Here is a 19,574-nt window from a genome sequence, read left to right as displayed (position 1 = left end):
CAATTCCCTGCCCAGATACAATTGAACCCCACCTCTTGGTGGGAAGATTTTGAGTCATTTTGCAAGAACATATGGGATGGGGTACATATATTGCGTAACCATCTTTAGATAATAAAAGCTTCTACAGTGTTCGACATACAGAAGCTATTATTTTTGTATCATGTAATATGGAATTGTGGAAAAGGCAAAGATTTGGGATAATGATATTTGCCACTAATTAACTTAAAAATCCTGGTAAATTATTTATAGATTCATCAACTACTAAATTAGGAGGACACACTTATTTTGAAGGGTTATTGCAAGGATTAAATAGATAATATGCAGAACTACTTGATAGATGCTAACCACCCAATGTTCCCTCACCACCTCTACCAAATTTTGGCTATCCAGTGTCACTAAAAATGTCTCAGCCTGCAACTGAATCAAAGAGTTCCCAAAGCCGTTGTTAATAGGCCAAAGGATGAATTTCTGTTTAGAATCAAACTATAAGCAGTATGTTCAGGAAAGGCAGAGTACAACTTTTTATATGGAAAAATCCAGTGTCACCAACAAGCTTAAGGAACAAATTGAATCACAAACTCCTAGAATCTTAGAAAAGAAAGGTGGCTGAAAGGGCAAACTCCACATTTTATAGATAAGGGCATCGAGAGAGGTTAAATTGCTTGTTCAATGTTATACTCTAAGGAGCAAATCTACAGCTGAAATTCATGTCTGCTAACTTGTAAGTTCCAGTCTCTAGCACTCAGCTATGCACATCAGGAACTTTTTTATACCTTTTTTTCTTTGAAACAGAATCATGCATTAGTTATAATTCAGTATATTATTTTTGCGAACATAATAATGACGTGATTAGAATCACTAATGAATTAATATGTCAGTCTTAGGATAGTTTGAAAAAACCTTTAATACAATAGAAGGAGCCCTTATTTTATTGTGGGAAACAGTCAGGAATCTGAAACTTAAAAATAGCTGAAAACCATTTCCAAACAAGTTTTCCCAAAAGGTACATTCCCATTTTTGTATTCTTATTCTGTTGGTTAATCAAAAACCCACATCATGTGATTGGACTGACCACAAATACATACTCAGTCAGTTTTCCTGCCATACAATGCAGTGTAGTAGTTGAGGACAAGGATTTGGAATCAGACTGCTTGAGTTGAATTCTGCTTCTGTCAACTTATTTAACTTCCCTGGGCTTCCAATAATAGTTTGAGTGGGTTTGAGAATTAAGTGGTGAATTAGTTTCCTGTTGCTGCTGTAACAATTTACCACAAACTTAGTGACATGAACACGCAAATTTATTCTCCTACAGTTCTAGACTCAGAAGTCCTAAATTAGTTTCACTGAGTTAGAATCCAGGTGTTGGCGAGATGGGTTCCTTCTGGAGGCTCTGAAGGGAGAATGTGTTTCCTGCTTTTTTTTTTCTTTTTTTTTTTAACATCTGGTGGCTACTGGCATACTTTGTGATTACATTTAGGACCCACAAGGATAATTCAGGATCATTTTCCCATTTCGAGGTGCTTAATTTAATCACAACTTCAAAGTTCCTTTTACTAGATAATGAAATATTCACAGGTCCTGGGGATTTGGATGTAGATAAATTTAGGAGCCATTATTCAGCCTCCCATAATTGCGATGATGCATACAAAGTATTTTACACTTCATCTGGCTCTAAGTAAATGCTTAATAAATGCTAGCAGTTATAGTATTATTTTGAAACATGGCCAGTTTTTAATTATACACAGTTTTTATACTTGCTTCCCTCAAAGCCACACCACTGTATGATATGTTATTCAAAGAATGTGGAGGACAAGGACACTAAAAGTAAAAATTGCCTTTGTCTCTGAGAGTCACCAAGCACATCTAAAATCTCTTCCTTTTCTTTACACAATCCTAAGTAGGCACCTCTTCATTCTATGGCACTTCTAAAACTTCTTCTTTTCCACCTCTTCATTGTTCTGATGATTTGGCACCATTTGGGGCTTCTTCTCCCCTAGCTTTCTATTTTTTTTCTTTATTTTTACCAACTTTAATATTGCACACTCCTTTATTAATTGCCATCTACATGTCTCATAGCTTTCCCCCACAAGGCACTTCAAGCAGATCTCCCAAGGCTAAATCCGAGGACATTGGTCCTCTTCCTTGATGGAAGATGTTCAAGATGACACTTTTCCTTTTGCCAAACGTAGGGTGAGTTCTTTGTTGAGTCAGGACATGAATGACGATTAAAAATCTAGCTTATATCAGAGCTACATTGATGAACACAAAAGCTCTGTGCTCTGCCTAGGTAGTTTATGGTTAAGTATGACCCCCCCAAACCAAAACAAAACTGAAAGCAGGTAATTATGAAGTGGTATGCTAAAGAATATTAGATATCCAGGGTACTACAGGCATACATTGGAGAGGCAACTAGCCCTGATTTGGAGTGTCTGAGGAGGATTCCTGAAGAAGATGTTCTGTAGGATAGGACCTAAAGAATCATCCCTCCTTAAACTAACAAAATGCAAGATAAGACATATGGCTGCAAGGAGAGTACAATATTCAAAGAGGAAAGAATGAAATATTCAAAAAGGAAAGGCTGGAGCAAGACTTGCAGAATAAGAGTGGACGTACCGTCATGAGCCAGCTTCAGTCTGCTGGAAGCCTTGAGCATGTCAGGAGAATGGGAAGAGAGAAAACTGGAGAGGTAAGATCCTGAAGACCTTGAGGGTCATTTTGAGAAGGTTAGACACAATAGAAAGAGCAAAGAGGAGTCCCTGAGGTGCAAAGCTAGTTTAAGACCAGAATTGAGGAAGATCACTCACTCATGTTGCAATGGAAAGAAGGACAATGGCAAGATGGGAGATGGACTGGGTATGCAGTGTGGCTCCTAGGACGTAACGCACCTGAAGCATGTTGGTGGCTTCATTCTAAAATGGCAATTACAATAAAGTGGATAAGTTCAAGTGCTAGTTAAGAGGTGATTCTCATGGTGTTTGAGGATTGTTTGAATGTTGATATCATGGTGAAGTGAGACAGGAAAAAAACTTCCTGGTGCCTCTCAGGTATTGATTTTTGGTTGGTTCTGATGTTAACCATCGGAATTTAGGGTCCTTTCACACCTGTTCTAAGGAGACTTTTCACTTTTACATTAAAATAACTGATAGAGGGGCAACTGGATGGCTCAGTCTATTGAGCCTCTGATTCTTGGTTTTGGCTCGGGTCATGATCTAGGTTGTAGGATTGCCCAGTGTGGGGCTTTGATTCAGATTGTTTTTTTTTTTTTAACTGTTATTTATTTATTCATGAGAGACACAGAGACAGAGGTAGAGACAGAGGTAGAGACAGAGGCAGAGGGAGACGCAGGCACCCTGCAGGGAGCTTGATGTGGGCCTGGACCCCAGGACCCTGGGATCATGACCTGAGCTGAAGGCAGATGCTAAACCACTGAGCCACCCAGGGGCCCCTGCTCTAGATTCTTTTTTGCTCTCCCTCCCAGTGTGCTTCTCCCCACTTGGGTTCTCTCTCTCTCTAGAAATGAATAAATAACATCTTTAAAAAATAGAAGAACTGATTGTATGCATAGTGTATTCACAGATTTGGCCCTTCAATTAGGCTCCTGATGCACATATACTTTTATTATAATCATTCTTGAACCATTGCACTGAATTTGTTTCTCCATCCCTCCCGTAGAATTAGATGGTACTAATTCTCACAGGCCCCACCAATCAAGAAAAAGATAGGAAACATATGGCCACAAATTAGTCAGAAAGTCATGTTATTTAGAAGACTACAGCATTTTAGTAAAGCCCCTGGGAATCTTTTAGCTGAGGGGCTCTTGACAGTTTCCTTCTGCTATTTAAGAGGTATCAGAGGCAGTGGTCTTGTTACAGACAATGAAGCAAAATTTTCCTACTCTGCTCCTGTCTTTGACTATTTTCAGGGATGTTTCCTGGTGTGATTCCAGAATGTTGCAAGGTGCTGAATTACAAGTATATCCAAACAAGAAAAAGGCAGAGTAAAAACTTTTGTAACGAGGATATGAGACAAAATCTTTATCCAATGGATTGTTTCCTCTCTCTTCTGAGGAATGACCTTAGACTGTCAAATCATAGCAAACATGACCACAATACACATTATACTGTCATTAGGAATTCAACCCCTGTTACGACGGGAATTGGTAAGATCTGGGGTTGCAAGTCTCTGAAGACAGCTGGTCTTCACAAACAATGTAGAAGAAGCACAATTCTTAAGGATTCTAGAATATGGCAGATTACTTAATTTTTTATTAAAGGATAGGAACAGTTTTACACAGTTATCTGTATTTTCAAACAGAGAAAACCAGGCAGGTCAAATTTCAGGAAGATATGAAGAACTCCTTCAGCATGCCAATGCGATTTTCTTTGTGTGTTAAATGGAGGATGATAAATAAGTATGCAATTACTATTCAGAAATATACAACACAAAGCCCAATGCAAAAACAAGACAATAAGCAGTGAGAATTAAAGGTGAATTAAAAAGCGATTTCTAAATTAGACCCCATGCCCAATGTGGCGCATGAGCTCACAACCCTGAGATGTGCATGCTCTATGGATTGAGCCAGCCAGGTGCTCCAATAGGTGAATTTTTATTACAGTGAAGACGTTAAGAAGAAAAAAAAAAAGCACACAAAATGAATGAGAGAAGTCACATATGATGGACAGTTTGGGTCCCTTAGAAAAATTTTTACACACAAAAAAGTATTCAAATTGAATGTTCACGAAAACCTGGTAATTATACTTAATAAGTATAACAGACAAAATATATTACCTTAACATCTTATTTAAAAAAAAAATCCAGAAAGGAAACTCTAAAAACTTTTGGTGAATTTTGGAAATAGCTCATAGAGAAAAACGAATAGTTTCTAGGTATAATGTGATGAAGATTTGTTTTTGCCTGAACTTTCCAGCAGTTATTGCCCTCTCTTCTGACCAGGCTCTGAAACTTATTTAGAGACCCCACCCACCCCCCAGTGGTGACACATATAATCAAGGCTCAAGCTAATCATTACTGGCTGAGCATGTGTCTTTGAGGATGCATCCGGATCTTAGGATATTTCTGGGGTTTACTAGTATAGAGGCGGTCCTACTAAACTTGAAGCTGAGAATATATGAAGTTAGAGCTACTGCAGCCATTTCATCACTATGTGAAGCCTAAGAATGAAGCTCACATATAGAAAGCATAGCAATTAAAAAAAAATAGACTAGAAAATGACATTACTTGAGCCTAGAAATCCAAATCCAGCTGTGCCTAGGAAGTAACTGCAACCTTTCTGCAGAACAATATTTTATAATCCGTGAATCCCAAAATATATACATTAATACACTAATATGTTAACATTCATATTGCATATATCCGGCTGATACGGTTACTGAGGATTTTAATTTTCTTTTTTGTTCTATTATCTAAAATTTTCTAAAATGACAGGGATCACATTTTGTTTTATATATTGGAAAAGTATGCACTATCAATGTGTTAATACGATCAATTATATAGACAACATGATTTATGTGAATTCCATTAGACTTAAAAAATATTAATTCTTACAGATGGTATAAAATGCTACCAGAGTTAGCCAGACTGTAAGGTTTGAGGACACAGGCCTCCAGACTGCTAACTCTGACCAAGACTTGTGACATCAACAGCAACTTTGGGCAGTAACAAAAACCATTGATTTCAGTAATCTGGTAGAAATACAGAACTCACTGCAAGTTAATATACTCAGAGCTATGAATTATTGTAGGGAAATAATACATTTTAAAAAGCAGCCCAAGGAAGAGATGCATAGGGCAATCTGGAAGGTGTCTAAACATGAAGCTTCCCTTGTCTTTTGGATGAGTTACTCCCCTGGCATTGCTATGGTGACAATCCATGCTAAGTATTGACAACCAGGGCAGTTCACCTGTTTCAACGTCCAGAGTTTTTATTGAGGCTTGACTGGTTGGTTGCCATGTGGTTAACTCAGTCTCCGGGTGTATTACTGTGCTTGGACCTCCCTAACAAAATACAATAGACTGTGTGGCTTGAACAACATGCATTTGCTTTTGATTTTTAAAAAATAGTTCTGAAAGCTGAAAAACCTAAGAGCAAGGTGTTGGTAAGGTACGTTTGCTGAGGCCCCTTCTCTTGGCTTGTTGGTAGCCACCATCCTGCCGTGTATTCACAGAGAGAGCTCTTTAGTGTCTCTTCTAATAAAGGTACTAATCCCATCAGACCAGGACTGTACCTGCCTTAACTCATCTAACCCTAATTATCTCCCAAAAGCCCCACCTCCAAATATTATCACATTAAGCATTAGGATTTACCACATGACTTTTGGGGAAAGAGAAATATTCAACCCCTTATACCTGGTCAGCTGATACCATGTGACTTAGACCCCCTTCTCTAAACCACATGGTTGGTCTTTTTAGGATGCCCAGTCCCACAGTGAGACTCACTGTGGCCAGCCCCCAACCCTAAACAAAGACATAGATTACAGTCCAGAAGCTGAGAAGCTAGTTTTTAAAAAATGGTCTTAAATTAGTAAAATGCAATAAAAGAAAGCTTTACTCTGTATTCTTTACCTATTACTGTCTTCTTCTATAGGTCTCCTTTCCCCCACGTGATGAAAATATCTCTGGCAAATCCTGTAGCTATATGCAGTCACCTTCTAATTCCAAAAATAGTCTAGTTTGAGATTAAATAAATTTTAAAGCTTTTTCTCTCCCTCTCTTTACACCAGATCCATAGCCTGGTACCTGCAGTAAGGATGAGACCTATTCTTTGTTTCTCTCTTGTTCCACCTCTTTCCCCATCCTTCTGTTACTACCAAGGTAGGATTTGAATGTAACAGGGAAATAGAGGAAATATTTTATTGGTTGAATACTTGTAATCTATCAATATGGTTTTTCCATATCAGGTATATAGGAGTTTATGTGAACTTAGACATAACACGTAATACTTTTTTGGCTGGCCTCTTTTCATACTTTTCTCGATTCTGTGTCCTACTCTACAGCTCCAGAGCAAGTGGCCTAAGGAAACTCATGCTTTCTGCATGAACAAGATGCCAGATTTAGCCAATTTTTTTGAGTTGATAGGAGATATTCCATTCAACATCCTAAAATATGACATATCTTACTATGCTCATTTTATTTTTACTTATTTTTATTTTTTTAAAGATTTTATTTATTTATTCATGAGACACACAGAGAGAGAGGCAGAGACATAGACAGAGGGAGGAGCAGACTCCCCGTGGGGAGCCCGATGTGGAATTCGATCCCGGGCCAGGATTACACCCTGACCAAAGGCAGACGCACAACTGCTGAGCCACCCAGGCGTCCCAGTATGCTCATTTTAAAACATGACATATCTTACTATGCTCATATGCTGCCTAGAAAAACTAAGGTGCAGGACTGTCTGCTTCCTGTACTGTCTACTTCCTTTACTTGGTCATTAAGGCTGGCATTCTATTTTCTGAATTTCTCAAGAGAAGTGTGTACCAGTATTTCTTATAAGATATATCCCCAAATCCTGGGGACTTATGTCGATTTTTCCTAAGAATTCTCTGATGTCTTATATCATTAGGAAATTTATAGTTCAGCAAGCCTAAGATCCAGATACTGAGAGAGAGAGGGGTAGTTTTATTTCTTATGGATAACCCTTATCTCTATGAATGACTCTTTCAGGCACCCCTCCTCTCCTGATGGTGGTAGAACAGTAGAGATGCACACCTTCGTCTCCCCACAGAGAAGGTAAACAGAGAAGCCACAGCATGCTTAACTCTTATTTATTTCCTCTGAGTAATATCCTCTATGAACCTTCCAGTCACTTTTAACAGAGATGGGAAGTGATCGATAGTAGTGAATAGTCAAGGATGAATTTAATCACGTATTAGTAGATTCTGTGGGAATATGTTTGTAGCTCTGTTTAAATGTGGGAGTAATATATCACTTATTATCTGCAATTTGGTGATTTAGCCAAATTTTGCAAGTTGATAAGAACTGTCCCATTCAATATCCTATAAAATGGCATATATTACTATGTTCATTTGCTACCCAGAAAAGCTAACATATACTGAACTAAGATAGGGAAAAATATTATTTCTTTTTAAAATATTACTTCTGATTGCTCTTATTCTAACATTGCATTTCTTTTTTTTTTAAACAGATTTTGTTGATTTATTTTGAGAGAGAACATGAGCAGAGGCAGAGAGAGAGAGAGAGAGAAACTCAAGCTGACTATGCTGAGTGCAGAGCTGGAGGTGGGTCCCTACCTCATAACCATGAGATCATGACCTGAGCTAAAATCAAGAGTCAGGCACTTAACTAACTGATCCACCTAGGGTCACCTTTAACAGAGCATTTCTTAATGTTGGATTAGAGAAGCACTCCGCCAAAGGAGGAATCCTTAGACTCCCAGCATATTAAAGATTCTGAGAAATCACAAAAATGCTCTGTACCAAATCACTTCAAAATTCAGTAGATTAAAATAACTTTGGTCATCTCTTTGTCATCTGGGACTTGGCTGGTCTAGGCTGGATATGACTAGATGGTAGTCTGTACGTAGTAGTGGCTGGGGTTGTGCTTGGTAACATAAGGACTGAAGGAGTGGACAGATCTGTTTCAGTGTCTCATTCTTCTTGAGTCAGAGAGGTAGTTAGAGATGTCTCTTTCTCTCATAACAGTAGCAAAGGCTCAGGATAATAAGCACAAACATGTGTGGCCCCCTATGATCTAGCTTAGAACTGGCACACTGCTCATTCTGCTTATATGCCTTTGGTCAAAGGAAGTTATTTCATGAAGCCCGAAGTCAGGAAATGGTAAAACATATCCATAATAGGGCCATGGCAAATATGTGGAGGCAATAAAGGCAAAAGATTCAGAGCCACAATTCAATCTAAAACAGCACTGTTCAATAAAGATTTTGCAACTTTTTTTTTTATAGAGCTCTTTTTGTTTTCATGTAGTACTTAACAGGAACCTAGATACATTGGAAAATGTTATTTGAAACCATTCTCAAAAAGTAGACAATATACTACCTATTAGATCAGAGATATGTTCTAATGGTTTACTTCAACAACCAGCAAACTTATTTCAAACAGGAAATAATGAGGTCATGAGACAGGCTTCAACCTTGGAATCAGAACCTATTTGTGTCACCCTTCACCTGAGTGATCATAGGAGAGACACTTCATTTCTCTCAAGGTTATCCTCCTCATATTCAAATCTACAAAGAAGATTAATAAATTCCATTTCACTAAAAGTGATGAGACTAGAAGAGATAATTGAATGATTAAATAATCCTCCGTTTTACATATTGTCTTATTTTTTTTTACCAGCATCATGTGTATATTAAATTTAATAGCTGCCATGTCTTTTCTTAATCCATTCAACAGCCTTTCAGTTTTAGACAGTAGTTGTGAACTTTTCAGTGCTTCATAACCTGTAAACTCAAATTTATTTTCTTCCTTACTATATTCTTCTCATTCTGGTTGTAATTATCTCAGACTTAAACACTTCAACAGCTTTCTAACTGGGCTCCATACGTCTCCTCTTGCCTTACTACCCACCAACTCAGTCTCTACAGTGTACTAATGTGGTACTTTAAATAGAAATCTAATCATATTCATACATATGTAGGAACTCTCCAAGGTGGGGCTCTGTAAATTAGATTGGCCAAAACCCGAGAAAAACAAACAGAAGTTTATTAACATGTATGCTGTGAATGTATACATGGGATCACCGAGTGATGAGCAATCCAAAAGGGTGTTTTGAATTTCGATTTGGGGGTAAGGGTAAGAGAAATGGGTGAAGATCATGAAAAGGTACAAACTTCCAGTTATAAAGTAAGTCTCAGGGATGTAACGTATAGCCTGATGACTATAGGTAATAATATATATTTGAAAGTTAGCTAAGAAAGTGAAGCTTAAAGTTCCCACCATAAGAAAAAAAAATTATGTGTGGTGACAGATGTTAACTAAACTTACCGTGATCATTTTGCGATATGTACAAATATCAAATTATTATACTGTACACCTGAAACTAATGCAATTAACATATATCCACTTATTTCAATTAAGATAAAAGAATTTGGGTTATATACCATCTTAGGCTAAGACAAAATAAAAGAGGTTTTAGGTTTGTGTGGGAGAAGGAGAAGATGGCCAGGAAAAGTATAGTAAACAAAGTATAGTAAGGTTTGTTATGCAGATTTGTTTTTTTTTTTTAAGAGAAAGAGCCTGAGTGGGTCATGAGGGGCATAAATAATTTTTTTTTAAATTGAAGATGTATTTATTTATTCATAAGAGACACAAAGAAAATGGCAGAGACATAGGCAAAAGAGAAGTGGGCTCCCTGCGGGGAGCCCCTTGTGGGACTCCATCCCAGGACCCTGGGATCAAGACCTGAGCCAAAGGCAGACACTCAACCGCTGAGCCACCTAGGCACCCCAGGGCAGAAATTAATCTTAAGCAAGCTCCACGCCAGGTGTGGTGCTTGACACAGGGCTTGATCTCATGACCCTAAGATCAAGACCCTGGGGTCATGACCTGAGCTGAAATCAAGAGTTGGATACTTAACTGAGTCACTCAGATGCCCCTGCTATGCAGATTTAAGTAGACTAGCCTTCTCCATTGATAAGAGCTGTTAAGAGTCCTCTTCAAGGCAAGGGAAGGGATACACCCTTTACAAATGGAAGTTTCTTTTATAAATGTTAATTTCCTTTATGAAAGGAAAACTTGTACCATTTTTAGAGCTTTTCCTGCATCTGCTGGTGGTCCTCAATGGCCTTTGGATCAAAATGATTCATATGTAGAAGACAAAAACAAAAACAGAACAAAACAAAACCCCCAAGTAATCCATATGAAAAAGAGGCATATTTTGGAGTGACATATTCTGGTACCTTTCATATTACTTATTACAATGACAATGCTATATTTCTTTGTGTGATCATTTGGTTATTGTCTCTTACTAACTCATCTATAAACTCAGGACAGGACAGGAAATTGCAAAGTATCTCCCCAAATTCAACAAATAAATTTATTGGATTGTTTTGACTATTATTTCTTACAGTGTAGGATAAAAGTAGCTTATAATATCTGGGCTTATATTATGATAGCTCAAGGAAAAAAAGGAAAGATCTTGTGTAGATATTCATTTCTTGTCATAGAGTTGTTACTGATCTATCACAGCTGCTAATTTGGGAAAATAAATGGTTAAACCCAAGCATGCTGCCATGGCCAACAACTCCCTCCCAGAGAATCCTGAAGGGGCTGGACAAATCAAAAAGCATAGTCCTGGTTGGGTTTGCCAAAACTGTTGCTGAACAAAGTCCAAATTAACTCATCACAAGAGAAACCAAATACTCAAAAGATGAGGGTTTGGAAAAGAGAAAGGAGTAATTTATTTTGGGTGCCTGGGAGAGGTGACAGGTTCAAGTCTTTTACAATTGACTTTTCCTCCAGCAAGATGGACACCTAGAGTTTGATATATAGAAAGACTTAGGGGATACATGTAGAAGAGCAGGCAAGAAGTGTGTGATCATCAGTGGGGCTCAGTATGTGTTCAGCATGTGATCCTAGGCAGGGAAGGGGGACATGTCAGGGGTGTTGGTCTTCTAGGCATTACTTTGCTGTCAGGGCTTTTCAAGTCTGGAGATTGGAATGTTCTAGTCATTGCAAAATGTCTTCATCAAGACCTCAAGAAAGTTCAATAAGGAATAAGCACAATGAGTTTTAGTTAGATCCTGAGTTTAGTGGTCCTATTTCTGGTTTTAACTGTTGGGAGTCTATAGTTGAGCAAGAGGGCTCAATGACAGAGTGTTTACAACTTTTTTTTATTAAAGTCTAATTTCTGGGTTTTTTTTTTATATCAAATTTTCTCTTAAATTTTTCTCTCAGTAAAGAGAGTCTACCTTTGTTTATAACCTCTCTTTCTTCCTGCTTTCACATCCTTCTCTGTTCTTGCACCTTCAAAAGATCTCTTTTAATGTTGAATCCTAAGATAACCTGATTATATATCCAGAAAGTCTGAACTTTGGTAAACTCCAAGGGCTTCAAACCAAAGCTAAAGGAAACACTGATTTACATGAATGGATGAAGTCTTTACCATCTCAAATTCCTGTTATAATTAGTTTCAGAAGAACAGATCCATGTTACGTCTATTTCTATTCCTTTCCTCATCTGTGACAGGGGAATGAGTCATTAGAATTTTAATGTCGGCATTACATGCCAGCAGTGGTCTGTTGTTATGCTTTAACTGCTTAAATACTCTGAATTCTGAATGGCTAATCCATTCTACCTTTTATTGTAAGAGAACAGGAATGGGCTGCTAATCAAACAAGGGAGCTTGGAAAAGGTCGAATGAGTGCAAAATCATCTGTCTATCATTAAATGGAGACAGAATTAGAAGTCTTGCTTTTGTGACTAAAATTGAAATTGGAACATAAAATGTCACCACATGAATCCCCTAGATTGACAACGAATTTGATTGGAGTCGAGATGGTGAAGAATTAATTTTTTAAAACAATTTTGTTGCATATGAACATTCTAAAAGGACAAGTTCTTTAGCCACAGGCTAGGGTTCTTATAATAATACAATAGTTCAAATAATGTGGGGATGATAGGATGTTTGTTTGTTGTATGGAACTCATCTGAGTGCAAAGTTTTTTGGCTAAACATTTAAAAAGAAGCCAAATCCTATTCTTAAAGTAATCCATAAATTTCACTACTAAGATACTAAGTATATCCTTTTAATTTCATTTTGTGCTTTTACGTTTAAAATTCTAAAGTCATAGTTTTAAGTTTGAAAATTGAAGGTGCTATATTTAGAAATGAATTTGTCTTTGTTGTGCCCAAGATTGCGAATCCGAGAAACCACCAAGGAGCCGACACTGATGCAAGCACACGAGGGTTTATTAGCAAGCTTGGGTCCAAGTATACCCGACACAGCGGAGCAGGGACTTGGACCCCGAAGTGGGTTACAGCTGGGGTTTCTATAGGCTGGTCTAGGGGATTTCCAGAAGGGATGGAAGAATTCTAAGATGGGACTTTCTACCATGGGCGTGGGCTCTGTTGTCTTTCTGATATGGGATTCTCTGCCCAGGGCAATTCTGAGCTCTGTTGTCTTTCTGATATGGGATTACCTGCCGAGGACATTGAGGACATTCTGCAGTTTTTCCCATAAAGTTCAGCTCTTATTCACAGGGGCCTAAGATGGCTGTACTTGTGCTAATGCTAAACTTTAGGTGGGATGGCCTTAATTTTTCTCAGCCTCCACATCTTTATTTCATTGATTGTTTGGCTACATTTTAATCCTTATGCTCACTTTCTTTTTCTAAGTAAGTCTTCCAAGTAATATTCCTTCAGATTTCTAATTTATTGTGTATTTAAATAAACTTTCAAATAAATCATTCTACAAGGTGCCATTTCCTTTCTGTGGATTAGCTCAAATCTGCTTTTAATTTCTTTCTCATTACTTAAAAAAATCACAACAATAGGTATCTGCCACCATCTCAGGACTGAAGCCATGTATCCACTATCGAGTTAGATTTAAAAAAAAAAAAGACACTCAACTTATTTGTGGACATTCAAAACAGTTGCTTTTCCTTCTACTGTCTCCTGCAGATTTGCTTTGCCTGCTGCATTTTATTTCAGAAGCCTCAAAGTAGAAGGAAAAGAGAAGAGATAAAACTGAGACAGGGAAACTGAAGGGATTCCATGAAAAACTGCTTTTTGCTTCTTTTCCTGCTTCTATCCTAGGTAGGATCGACACCCCTGCCTTGCACAGGCTTTATAGAACAGATCATGTATGCTTTCCTTGTAAATTCAAGGATTAATGATTTCTTTGGAGTTTTCCAGCACAATTGGTAACATCTAAGGAGGGACCAGGTGACATCATCATGAACGTTTTCCAAGACCACAGACTCATCAAGACCTTTGGCTCAGGACCCAAGTGTCTTATGGAAGACATAAACACTCACCGTAGTTCCTGCATTACTGAGAAGACACGTGCATTAGACTACCATCCTCAATAAAAGCCCAAGACCCCAAGCAAAGATGAGACTGACCCTCCTTTCATTTCTGAGTGTCCTGGACACTCTGTCAATATCTACATTCTCCGTATGGCTTTAAAAAATTGTGCTGCAACTTCCTCTCAGCTTGTGCTTGATTTCTATCCTGTGTGGATCCAAGGACTCTCTTGGCTGGTCCTGTAGAATCCCTCTGGTCTTTAGACCCAGCCAACCTGCATCAAAACTGCAAGACTGTGGTTCAGTCTAATGACTAAATGAGGTTTGCTGTGTTATCTGTATTGTTCAGTCTCCTCTGCCCCCTTTATCTTCCTAAGTGTGAATCTTTGGCAATTAACTTTACTCATTCCTTTGCCAGGAGTTGAGGCCTCTACAAGGTCATCTTAAGGGTTCTTTGTTTTATGTGGATAACAACTCTAAAGCACTTGGCCATTTATCATGAGTAGGATTCTTTGGCCCAGCAATTACTTTGGTAGCTAGCAGGTTCAGAAAAGTTTCTTGATCGCTGGTGTTATAAACATGCTTTCTGTAATAGCAATAGGAATATTGGAAGTTCAGAGGCAGTCGTGGACAGAGTACAAGATAAATTATTGTTACTGTCATGACAAAAGTAAAGAGCTAAATTAGCTGATCCAGAAAAAAAATCAAAACACCATGCTAAAGGATATAACTTTATATTTCATGGAAGGTGAGAGGCAGACAACAAAATCTTATGTGCAAACTAAATAGAAAAATAAAGAAGGCCCAGAGAATAGAAGTCATGATTACAGTATATGATTTATAGATCTGCCAGAGGGGACTCTATGAATCCTGATTTCAGTGAAATTATTTGAAAAATCTATTCAGAGATGTGCAATGTAGAGGGCAAGGGAAGAGTGGAATAAAATTGATAGAATCCTTCACCTTTGCATGCTCAACACATGACTAAAAGGCTCAGTAAAAGTGCAGTTGTCAGTATTTTAAGTCCATAATTTGTAAGGAAGCTGCGTCATTGCCATGAATTCCCATTAAATCTGACTAAAATTCACAGCTGGATTAGGCAAGTTCAGTTTGTCCAATATTTATGCATATTGATTTTAACACTGTTTTTTGTCATTGCAGAGGGGAAAAACAAACTTGGAGAATACTCTGGATCTAAGATTTTACATTTATAAATCCAATTTTCTTTTCATTATGCTCTCTCAACACTGTTTTAGTCTTGAACTAAAAAAGGAATGGGTCAAATAAAGGAATGCTTTGTGGGTATATGGATTGCAAAAAAAAGGAAGAGGATGAAAATAATAATAGGACATGGCAATGTATGTGTTATGGTGATAGAATATGGTTCAAGATGCCTGGGTAGCTTAGTTGATTAAGCAGTCAACTCTTGATTTTAGCTCAGGTCATGATCTCAGGGTCCTGGGATTAACCCCGAGTTGGGATCCTCCGTCATCTGGAGTCTGCTTGAAATTATCTTTCTTCCTCTCTCTCTGCCCCTCTCCCTGCTCATGCTCTCTCTCTCTCTCTCTAAAATAAATAAATAAATCTTTGAAGAAAAAAAAAAACATGGCTCAAGTGTGATAGCATGTCACAAGATCTCTGATTATTGCAACCTGATTTAGTGTGCTATTTTAGCCTTGCTGCATCTGAAACATGAATAAGAGCATCATTCGAGGCTGCCCACAGTTGGAGGAGAGTCCAAGGTCATTTTCTCATTTGGAGCTCTTTTTTTTTTTTTAATTTTATTTATTTATTCATGAGAGACAGAGAGAAAGAGAGAGGCAGGGACACAGGCAGAGGGAGAAGCAGGCTCCATGCAGGGAGCCCAACGTGGGACTCCGTCCCGGGTCTCCAGGATCACGCCCTGGGCTGAAGGCGGCGCTAAACCACTGAGCCACCCAGGGATCCCCCATTAGTAGCTCTTTAGTAATATTACATTCATTTGTTCTCTAAGACTGATGTAAGAACAAGAAGTAGTTGCAAAAATGTACTATTTCTATGGTCTTTGAACTTTAAAGAGCACTTAGGGATAGCTGAATAAAATAATCCGTGAAAAGAATTGAGGTCCTTACTGTTTCAGACCCTGCCCTAGGTGAGGAAATGGACTACAAATAAACCATAAGACCCAGTTCAAACTCTCAAGCAATAGACAATCTTGCTTGAGAAAGAAAATCTGAAGGAACACAGAGGAACAATTCAAGACTGAAGGAATACAGCCTAGTGTGCCTAGAATATATTTGATCATGATTAAATGTTGCATAGTATTCATTCATTCATTCATTCATTGGAGGAGTGGGGACATGACTGAAATGAGGACATTAATTATGTCTCCTTTCTTCAGCCTCTCTTGATATTAGATACTCTATTATATATTAGGACATGGAAGTGAGAATGGGAGAAAGGAGATGTGGCTTAGGTGTGATCTTTTGCTAGTTGTTTTTTAATTCAATTGCATTTGGATATATTAATGTAGAAAAACAAATAATACAGATGTAGATCAGGAAAAATAATTTTACCTTTACGCTCCCGCGTTCTTAGCTGATATCTCTGTAATAAAAGATTAACAAGAGAAAAACAAATATATTAACATGTATACCTCATGTATACATGGGAGATATCCACAAAAAAAGAATAACTCAGGCGCCTGGATGGCTCACTCAGTTAAGTGTCTGCCTTCCACTCCAGTCATGGTTCCAAGGTCCTGAGATTGAGCCCCACATTGGGCCCCCTGCTCAGTAGGGAGTCTGTTTCTCCCTCTTCCTCTACCCCTTCTCCTTGCTCTTGCTCTTCTCTGTCTATCAAGTAAACAAACACAAACTTTAAAAAAAATAATAATAATTCTGAGGTGGCTTGGAACTCAGGCTTAAATACCATCTTTAGCTAAAGGAAAAAAAAAAAAAGAAAGATGTTTCTGTGTTGGAGGGAGGCCAATTATAGAGATGTTACCAGGAAAAGCACAGCAAATAAGGATAAAGTTTGTTTTGCAGATTAAAGTGAGCCCTTCTCCAAAGATAAGATTCTTTTGTGATTTAAAGTCATCCTTCTCTTCTAGGTTCCTCAAAAAGTTAAAAATAGAGCTACCCTATGACCCAGTAATTACACTACAAGTTATGTACCCAAAGGATACCAAAACACTGATTCAAAGGGACACATGCAACCTGATGTTTATAGCAGCATTATCTACAGTAGCCAAATTATGGAAACAGCCCATGTGTCCATGGACTGATGAATGGATAAATAAGATGTGGTATATATACACAATGGAATATTAGTCAGCCATCAAAAAGAATGGAATCTTGCCATTTGCAATGACATGGATGGAACTAGAATATATCATGTTAAGTGAAATAATTTAGAGAAAGACAAATGCCATATGATTTTACATAGGAAAAGACAGGAAAAAGAGAAAGGGAAACAAACCATAAGAGACTCTTATCTAAGGAGAACATGAGAGTTTATGGAGGACAGGTGGCAGGGGATGGGCTAAATGAGTGATGGGTATTAAAGAGCGCGCTTGTGTTGAACACTCGGTGTTCTATGTAAGTGATGAATTACTGAATTCTGCTCCTGAAACCAATATTACACTATATGTTAAGTAACTAGAATTTAAAAAGTCATCCTTCTTGGTACTTAGATGAAGACATCTCTACAAAAGGAGATTTCCTTTATAAATGTAAATTTCCTTTTAAAAGAATAACTTCTACTTGTTTCCAGAGCTTCTCTTGTGTCTGCTGTTTCTCAACGTGATCAGCTCAAAATCAGACTTATGCCAAGAAGGCATATTTGGGGTTGGTATATTCTGCTATTATTCATAGAATATAAGAATAATTTGATTATACAGGTATGTGGGTGAGGATAATCTTAGAAGAAAATTTAAATTGCATTGTATATCTTAATTTTGTTAATTTTATATATCTTTCAGAATATACAGAAAAGTGTATAAATATGTTAGGCATTTACCTTTTACAAATACTTTTCCCTCCTCAATTTTATTTTTATGCTACAATCAGCTTTTTGAAGCATGTAGGTTTATTTCTCAGAGTCCCCCAAATTATATGTATTTCAGGCCCTATAAAACTTCTATCAACCCCTGATAAATACTTAGCAATAATAATTTTAAAGATATATTTGGTTAAATAAACATGAACTCTTAGTCAATTAACCAGAAATAAGTTACAATTGTATTTTTGGCATAGTTTTCTATCAAGCTTGTGATAATGATCCTATAAGTATTAATTGGCTCATAAATGACAAAAGAGGTCATCAAAGAAGCAAGAATGTTAGTTACTAGGAACATGAGATAAATAGGGGAAAAAAGGCATAAATATGGCAGTGTTATGAATATCACATGGGGAATAAGAATGTATATGAAACTTGCCACATATTGTATGAAAAAAAATCTTAGCATAGGAAAAACACATTGATATCTATAAAACCATAACTCATACCTCATCTTATTTGAAAAAATTGACTTTCATATTTTTTATAATTGTTCGTCAATACTCAAAGCTCAGTTCATCAATATTCAAAGGTCTTTGAAATAACAGATTTGTTAACAGAAATTCTCTCATATTCATAATAGTGTTTCAATAGACTATTTCAATAATAAAAACATTGTAAAATTGGTCAATAATCATTTTTCCCTAGATATAGTATGATAGCATGTACAATTTAATATATTGGTAAACATGTCAGATTCCAAAATGAGACCAATATAATGCCAAGATTTTATAATTTAATAATTTTTATTTCCAAATACTGTGGTTTTTTATTAACATGATGTCTGGAAAAATGAATCTGCATCTACAGAAATGATTCTCTCACCTGGCAATGCCTCCCTATAATAGGTCCCTTTCCTTCAAATTCCACTTCTTCAAAAAAGGCACCTTTACTGACCCTCTTTAACATTTTTTCCACTAAAATATTGTTTTGCAAATACTCTTTATAAATTATCCATGCTTATATCTAAATTCTTCAGTTTTTTCAGGTCTAATCTCTCCAGTTTGCTTTTAATTTCCATCAAGACAGGAACTGTGTCTTTTGACTTCTTGGTATTGCTCACAGTAATATGTAAGTAATTAAGATTTAATGTAATTGAGTTTAATTTAATTTGATGTAGATTCCAATGGATTTTTTCCCTGATTAGATGGTGTGAAATTTTTATCCATTAAAAATATTGCAATTACTATTAATTTCAGCCCTTTTCACTTATCCAAAGGATGAAAGGATGAGCTAAGACTTAAGTTATATTTTTCAATCTTGTGATAAATTTCCTACACTCTTCACCTAATCACTTTTTTATTCACCTTCTATAAATCCCAGCCATAAAATAAAACATGCAATTGTTTCAGCTCAGATTTACTATAAATCCTTGTTCAATAAGGTACCATGTATTTATATATTCATGAAAAATGTAACACTAGACATAGGAGAAGGGACATATTAATAAATTTTTAACTACATCATTCAAGGAGGAGATGACAATGTATCAGGCCAGATTTTGGTCCTGGATGGGGTGGGGGTGGGGGTTAAATTCTGGATTGGGCAGAGTGCTCTGATTCCTAGTGTCCTGC

Source organism: Nyctereutes procyonoides, unplaced genomic scaffold (genome assembly GCF_905146905.1).
Source record: "Nyctereutes procyonoides isolate TBG_1078 unplaced genomic scaffold, NYPRO_anot_genome, whole genome shotgun sequence".
NCBI lineage: Eukaryota > Metazoa > Chordata > Mammalia > Carnivora > Canidae > Nyctereutes > Nyctereutes procyonoides.
This window is presented reverse-complemented; position numbering follows the sequence as displayed.